Genomic DNA, 8,439 nt, shown 5'->3' with positions numbered 1-8,439 from the left:
CTCCTAGCAACTGCACAAGCAATCCAGTTTCTTTTAAACCTATTTGAGAGCCAGAGAGAGTGAGCGACACAGCCTCCCCATTCATCCATTCTTCAAATGCCCACTACAGCTGAGCCAAACTCAGGAGCCAGAAACTGAATCGACGTCTCTCATACAGGTGACAGAGGTCAACTACATGAGCCATCACCTGATACCTCCCATGTAAGCAGAGCAGGACTTGAATCCAGGTATTCTGATAGGCAGCATGGGCATCCTGTCTGCAAGATTAACTAGACCAAATGCTTGTCCCACAAGTGGCTATATTTTAAAAAAATATACTTATTTATTTTTATTTGACAGGGCAGAACAACAGGACAAGAAGGAGACACAAAGATCTTCCATCCATTGATTCACTCCCCAGATAGGTACAATGGCTGGAGCTGCGCCCGTTAAAAACCAGAAACCAGGAGTCAGGAGCTTCTTCCAAGTCTCCCACGCAAGTGCAGAGTCCCAAGGTTTTAGGCTATCTTATTTAAAATGAGTATTTCAATGTTAGGTACACTGAGCTAGGCAAAATGCATTCCAGAGGACGAGTGAGGTAGGCCTGAGGCACACAGGCTCAACCCTCTCAGTGAGTCTCGGCAAGTGTTCTTACATGCACAAATTGTAACCAGAACTCCTGCATTAAGGTGGGTATTGTGGTGCAACAGGACCCTGCTCTTCAGTTTCCCTCCAGTTTTCTGCTCATGCATTCTGGGAGGCAGTGGAAGATGGCTCAGGTACTTGGGCCCCTGTCACCCACATGGAAGGTGTGGATGCAATTCTAGGCTCCTCACCTCAGCATGGCTGGTCCTACTGGCATTTGGGGAGTGAATCAGTACATGGAAAAAAGTCTCCCTCTGCTGATCTGCCGTTCAAATAAATAAGCATATCTTAAAACAAACCAAACCAAACAACCCACTCAAATCCAAAGACAGAAACTTTCAGTTTTCACTGCACAGCGAACATGCATCAGTGAGGCCTAGGAAGGCAGCCCGTCAGGCGATGGGGCAGACGTCTCCCAGCGAGACTGCTGTCTCAAAAGAGACTGCTGAAAAGACTTCACCCCATTTCCAGAAGGACATTTCTGGGAACAGATAAGCAATGGGGACAAATACAACAAAGGATTACACCAGACTGCTCCAGATGGCTAAGTGTGTGTATCACTCAAGTCAAGACCGAGTGGGTAAGATGAACAGCTCTGTTCAGACACCTCTCAGACAGGATCAGGAGCTGTCTCACCTGAATGCTTGGCAGGCTTTGGGGGGCAGTTTGTTCCCAGTGGTATTCAACAAGAGGGACTCTATGGTGGTTTGGTCTGTTGGGGCTTTGTACATAAGCTCAATCCACAACACCATGATCTCCCACCGTTTTAATATAACAGGACACTTTCTTGAAGCTATGAGGAGACAACCAGAAATCTCAGAGAATCCCACCAGATCCTGACAACGCTGCATTGCTGAATTAACCAATCCTAGTACCATTTATCTCCAGATTTCTCGTAATGTGGAACAATGTGAGTACACGCCTCCCTTTCAAGAACCCACTTCAGTTTTACCCTCCGCTGCATTAAGTTGAAAGCAGACATTTACTTAATGAATGGCATTATCCTGTCATAGCTCATTAAAGTCAGTGACCTAAAATGACCATCTTAAACATGACAGTTTCAGACACACCTGAGCTTCAGTCTTGGAACTTAACTGGATCCATTCTGAAGAAAGAACACAGGAAGTCCTTCAGGTGGTAGCTTCCTCTGTATCTATTCACCCAGCCCAGCTGTCTCTGGCAGCAGTTGAGGGGTGTCCTGGTTGCACCCCCAGGTAGCACCTGTGGCAGAGGAAATGGCCAGGCTTATCTCCAGTTCTTCCCGCTTGCCCTGAAGCAGCACCAGCTTGCCTAGGTCCCTACTTGTCACCTGTGGGTCCAACGTCCAAGTTACCCTCCATGCCTTTGGGAAAGCTGCGGGGAAACATTTGTGGGAGGTGCTTGTCTTGGGTGCTAAAAGAGGCTTGTAGAAGCAATGGGAAGGTAGGGATGGGTGTAGAAGGCTGGAACCCATACTACTTCTTGATGGGAATTTCTTGTATGCTGCATACTGAAAGTTTCCAAACCCTTGCACTGAGCAAAAACTTAATCAGAGAGGAATCCTTCAGCAAACATGTATAATCTCAACTTGTTTGCTAGATTTAGATTTCCACATTGTAAGCTGCTTTGAAGCAAATTGGTATTTTGGTACTTGGCCTCAATGTCCTGATTTCTGACTTTGCAAAGGAGAGATGGCCTCTTGCTAGCTCAGTTACTTAGAGATTAGCTTTTGTGGTGTTGTTTCTGGAAACAGGACCACTAATCTCTCTTCTCTAGCCAGTACCGCAAACCAGTTTAGTGCTCGCAGCCTGGACTCCATAGGCACAAGAGAGCTATCAAACACCAACATCCATAGCATACGGCAGGCAACGATTTCACCTTATCAAGGCTTTTGAGTTCTCTCATCAATAAAAGCAGTAATAGTAGGTATGGTGACACTGATTTTCCTCTGAAGGAGCCCTTTCCAGCACCCTTTACTCTTCAACCAGGTTGTCCTGCTTTTTAAAACACTGAAATACGGGAGGGAACAGAAGCAACCGGGTTGCATTAGCAACAGCAGTCCCTTCTTTGAAGCCTTTATGCTGGTTTGAGTGCGTCACGAGAACTTGTCGAGTAAGCGTTTGTGTGGTTAGTAAAACAGCTCACTAGCACACACGGGCCTGACACACCACCACACTCGTACATACACACGGGCCTGACACACCAGCACACCCGTACACACACACTCGGGCCTGACACACCACCACACCCGCACACACACACTCGGGCCTGACACCCAGCACACCCGTACACACACACTTGGGCCTGACACACCACCACACCCGCACACACACACTCGGGCCTGACACCCAGCACACCCGTACACACACACTCGGGCCTGACACCCAGCACACCTGTACACACTCGGGCCTGACACACTCACACACCCGTACACACACTCGGGCCTGACACACCACCACACCCGCACACACACACTCGGGCCTGACACCCAGCACCTGTACACACTCGGGCCTGACACACTCAAACACCCGTACACACACTCGGGCCTGACACACCACCACACCCAGGCCTGACATACCCGCACACCCGTAAACACACTCGGGCCCGACACACCACCTGCGAAAGCCTCCCACGCGGCTTGCCGCCCTGCACAGCCCGCACACGTAGCGCTCCGCGGCCGCGGCAGCCGCAGGGGGCGGGGCCTCGGGCCGGAAGGGGCGGGCCTCGGGGAGCCTGGGTGTTTACGCGGGGCTCGGGGCATCCCCGCTTCCTTTCGTGCGGGGGCGCAGAGGGCAGCGGCCGGTAGCAGCGGGCAGCCATGCGGTCTCCGCGGCGGAGTTGGCAGGCCCTTGGCCGGGCTGTTGGAGGTGAGAACTCTGGCAGTCTCAGTCCCGGCCGCTCTTCGTGCTGGCCTTTCTGTCCCGGGCGCGCCAGCGCGTCGCTTGCACTCGGACGGGCTTGGCCCGGGGGGCGGCCGCGAGGTGTCCCGGCCGGCCAGCTGCGCTCTCCGCCGTGATGGGTGACTGTCTTCGCCTCTTACCGGGTTCTGTGTCGCTGCAGGCGCCAGTTTGGAGAGTTAATAGGAAGCCTGGCTTGAGGCCCCGACCGCGGCTCGGCCTTTTGTGGCCCTGGCGTAGTGAGGCGTGCGGCTTTGGCGGTTTCGCCTCCCTGCGTGGGCTGCTTAGTTTTCTTTAACCACGAGGCGGTTCTGTAAAAGGAATAGGGACCAGCTCTTAGGTGCCAGGACGACTCTTAGCGGTGCTTTGCTGTCAACTTGTCAAGTACTGGAGACCCGCAGACTTAAGTTTCTGAACATCACAGACTCAACCAGGGGACAGCAAAACAAAACAAAACCCTTCAATCAAAACGAAATTATGAGATGAGTAACCCGTCGGTAAAAGGTGACATATTTATTCTCCAAATTTAAAATATATAGCTGGGATAGTGCAGTGGTTAAACAGGACGAATGTGATAGCTTAAAATTCGCTATTTGATATTAACATCATGTCTTGGTTTTGAAGTGTTCAACCTACATCCATTGCTAAGACTTGGGTTTTTTTTTAAAATAGAAAACAATTGTTTTAATTTCAGAAGCTGACAGAAATAGTCATCCACTGGTTTTGTGCGCAAAGGATCGCAGCAGCCATGTGGCGGGGCTGGGACCCTGGCGCCTGAGCCAGGGTGGGTGCCCACTGGGAAGCAGATCCTGAAACATGCAGGACTGGACCCCAGTCACTCCCATGCAGGCTGCGGGTTTCCCAGGCTGTGTGAACTGCTAGGCTAAGTACCTGTCCCATTAATTGGTACCAAAGAACCAAACAAAAGTGTTTTAGTACTAATACTGTAAGATTTTAGTGTGTGTTCTCCCGTTCAAAGACAACATCTGAAATTTGTATCTGTTAGTCTCTTGATTTTTAAATTTCTGCAACTGTGTAAAAATACAATTGTAAATATAGCTACCTTGAGTTAGCTAAGCTGAAAAAAAATCCCCAAGTAATTTGTAATACACAGTTTGTGTTCTGTAGTGCTAATAATACCAAATGAAACATCAAAATAATGATAAATTGTTTTCAGGGTGCAGTGTGATATGTCTTAATAAATCATTTCTGTTAGCTGTCGTGAATTCAAAGATTTATCGGCTTGCAGTTGTGTGAGACAACGGCCATGCCCTTGGCAGTGTCAGCGTGTCGGTGTATGACCTGGTGCTGTGTGCAGTATTGCTAATGTATGATGTCTTTCTCTACAGATTTCCCATTGTGATGCTTTAATTGCAGGTTTGTGTGTTTGTCTTTGTATACCTGGTCTTTCACCTGGCTGGCTCATTGATCATCCTTGTCATGCTCTGAGATAGAAAAGCAATGGTTGTTTACCCATTAGGACCCATAGTACCTTAATGTCAATGCTGTCACTTAACAGAGAAATGATAAATGCTATTCCACCGGCTTGGAAAGAAGCTCATCTAAGACATGATTAGTGCCTAATCAAACTGACCAGCACATATCAGATCACCACAGGGATTTTAAAAGGATTGTTCAGTGCAGTTATTCTGAAGTGGTGCTTTAAAGAAGCAAGTTGGGAGTTGGTTCGCAGGTACACTTGATAAGGAAATTATCAGGGAGGGAAGTGGAAGTGAATATCAGAATGTTCTTAGAATTGTGTATAAATCATATCGGATCTTAAATAGTAATTGAAATTTTTAAGAAATGAGATTCTTACTGGACCATGGCTTCATATCCCTAACAAATGGCAATGCAAATGAGAACTTACAAATATTTATCTTTTAGGTACTGCAAAACTTGTGGGTTTTGAAGATGCGTGAAGGTTCTGACAGAGAGATTCCCAAGTCCATCAAAAATGCCTAGGACTAAACCTGCAGAAGCCACCGGAGTGTGCTGAGGCACCTCAAGTTCATGTCAAGGTGTGTGACTTTGTGCTTCTGGTGTTGCTGCTGAAGGGCAGTACCAGGGTGCTACATAAAATTGCGACTTAGGTCGGTGTATTTGCTGGCACAATGATGACTTGAATTTTTGCCGTTTACCCAGCTGAGGGTTTCTTTGATGAAATTACATCAAAACTGAGATGCCAGTGATCTTTATATTGACTATGTCAATTACTGCATTGTAATGAAAGGTGTTTTTAATGGGTAAAATATTTCTTTTCAGCACACGTGTAGCTGCAGGTGACTGACCGTTCACTCCTTTGGCTGCTGTGTTTGAAAACACTTCAGTGCCTCAAGTAAGTATGAGTTGTCAAGCAGCCACTTCTGTGGATAGTCCACAAGTGTCTGATAAGCTACTGAAGGCACAGAGGGTTTTTTTTTTTTTTAAGATGTATTTATTTAAAAAATGGAGTGGCATGGAAAGATCACCCATTCCCTGGTTTACTCCCCAAATAGCCAGAACAGTGGGAGCTAGGTCAGGCTGAAACTTTAGGGACTGGAACTCTGTCTACGTCTTCCATGTGGTGTAGCAGGATAAGGAAGTTGGATCAGGAGTGGCCAAGACTTGAACCAGAGCTCATATGAGATACCAGTTTCACAAACAGTAGCGTAACCTGCTGCACCACAGTGCCAGCCTTGGCTAGTTCCTTTTGAAGTTGCCTTTGAGTGTCAAGTTCTATTTCCTTTTTACAACATTTGTTTTTGAGGGGTACTTACAAATGTGAACGTTTCCCCCCCCCACACACACCAGAGACAAGAGAACACCCATCTTCACTCCCCTGTTGCTGACATGGGGGTTGCTGTACATGCTCAAGTTGCGAACCAGAAGCTCAGTCCATGTGTCCCATGTTATGTTGGAGGGCGGGACACAAGATTGTCGGTTTGGGTATGGAATAGTTTTCACTACTGCTTTCTGATTGTTGTGTTTTTTTTTCTTTTTGGAAGGTGTGGCATACAGCAGGTTGGAAGCAAAGTGAAGAATTAGACAAAAAAGATGAACGAATGATGAAAATTCACACTTTCATATGATAATTAAATAATTTCATAGTAAATTATTGGAAAATAAATGCCTCTGATTGCTGGGTAATAAAATCCTTGAATGATTGCATTCTAGTCACTCAAGATATTTTAACTTTAGATTTTATTATTAATTTGACATCTATTTTTGTGAACAAAAATCTGAGTCACAGTACAGATAATACAGAATTGTAATATTAGTAAAAATATTTTTGATGAGCAGTGCTTTTCAGTAATGAATAACCTCTCAAGGTCCTGTGGAGAGAAAAGCTGTGTGGTTTAAAAAGCTCCATGGGGCTCGGCGTGGTGGCCTAGTGGCTAAAGTCCTCGCCTTAAATGTGCCGAGATTCCAAGTGGGTGCCAGTTCTAATCCTGGCAGGCCCACTTCCCATCCAGCTCTCTGCTTGTGGCCTGGGAAAGCAGTCAAGGATGGCCCAGAGCCTTGGGAGCCAGCATCCATGTGGGAGACCTGGAGGAAGTTCCTGGATCCTGGCACCGGCCGTTGCGCTCACTTGGGGAGTGAATCATCGGACAGAAGATCTTCCTTTCTGTCTCTCCTCCTTTCTGTATATCTGACTTTGCAATAAAAATAAATAAATCTTTAAAAAAAAAATTCCATGATGTCATGCATTGGAACACTTAGACCATAAAATTTTTGTTTTATAAACTTAAAAAGTAAGAATTAAAAAGCTTGCCAATTTTAAAACCAGTATATGGTACTATCCCAGCTAACAAACTAGCAAGTTTGTGATGGTTTTGTGTAAATAGGATTCATTAGCATTGAAAATTGAGGAATCAACAGGATTTATAATTTTTAAGAGGTAGATATGTTTTGATGGCCCTTTGGAAACTGCTTGTTAAAGCACCAGTTTCCAAATTCACATGGAATCTATAGATTATTGATTGGCTCCTTGAGTCCATGTAGATTATTTTCATTTAACCTGGTTATTGTATAGGGGAAGTTTCCAAGGGCTTTTCTGGCTTCTGTAACCTGTGTACCATATCAGTGCTGGCTAAAGACCTAGCTGGTTTCGGATCCAGCTCCCGGAGAATGTGAAGGCAGCAGATGAAGATGGGGAGAGGACATGGGCCGCTACAATCTGGCTGGGACACCTGCATAGGGTTCTGGGCTGCTGGTTTGGCCTGGCCCACCCTGCATATTGAGGCCATTAGGGGAGTGAACCAGCAGATGGAATGTCTTTGTCTCTCCTCTGTCACTGTCTTATAAATTTTTTTTTTTTTAAGATTTATTTTATTTTTTATTGCAAAGTCAGATATACGGAGAGGAAGATCTTTGTCCGATGATTCACTCCCCAAGCGACTGCAATGGCCAGTGCAGCACCAATCAGGAGCTTCTTGTGTCTCCCACATGGGTGCAGGGTCCCAAGGCTTTGGGTGGTCCTTGACTGCTTTCCCAGGTCACAAGCAGGGAGCTGGATGGGAAGTGGAGCTGCCAGGACTAGAACCGGCACCCATATGGGATCCCAGCGTGTTCAAGGCGAGGACTTTAGCTGCTAGGCGATTGCGCAGGGCCCTTGTTATAAAGTCTTAAAAATTACTTATCAGTTTGGTAAGTTCACAGGTTTAGGAAAAAAAATAGCTTCAAATTTGTAGAAAATGTTATTGCCACCTTGTGACAAGTAGGGTGAACTACATAAGTTATTTTTCACATTGGAACATTTTTGGTTTCACCACTGGTGTATTGAAGTGTCTTAATTTGGGAGGATAGTACGGGGGTGCAGACAGTGCTTCCATGTGCTTGTTTACTCCACAGTTGTCCACACTGTTCAGCAGTGTTCTTTCTTAGGGGTGGAAACTGGTCCTGATCTCATGCAAGGTGGCTGGCCTCCAGTCACTTGAACCTGATTCCTACTGCCAAG

The 8,439-nt window shown here is 46.4% G+C and overlaps 1 long non-coding RNA gene and 1 other non-coding gene across 3 annotated transcripts; both read left to right on the top strand.

The window, feature by feature from the left end:
- The first annotated feature begins 3,330 nt into the window (after nucleotides 1-3,330).
- Nucleotides 3,331-6,679, top strand: LOC131481100 (uncharacterized). Of its 2 annotated transcripts, XR_009246038.1 has the most exons (5): nucleotides 3,366-3,470; nucleotides 4,850-4,877; nucleotides 5,388-5,521; nucleotides 5,766-5,838; nucleotides 6,488-6,679. It is a non-coding gene; the product is annotated as an uncharacterized LOC131481100 (long non-coding RNA). The 2 variants fall into 2 exon arrangements; XR_009246037.1 differs by lacking the exon at nucleotides 4,850-4,877 and having other exon boundaries at nucleotides 3,331-3,470.
- On the top strand, nucleotides 5,606-5,690 carry LOC118757562 (small nucleolar RNA SNORD87). Its single transcript, XR_004995267.1, has one exon. It is a non-coding gene; the product is annotated as a small nucleolar RNA SNORD87 (small nucleolar RNA).
- Nucleotides 6,680-8,439: the final 1,760 nt, after the last annotated feature.

This window comes from Ochotona princeps, chromosome 9 (genome assembly GCF_030435755.1).
Source record: "Ochotona princeps isolate mOchPri1 chromosome 9, mOchPri1.hap1, whole genome shotgun sequence".
Classification (NCBI taxonomy): Eukaryota; Metazoa; Chordata; class Mammalia; order Lagomorpha; family Ochotonidae; genus Ochotona; species Ochotona princeps.
This window is presented reverse-complemented; position numbering and strand designations above follow the sequence as displayed.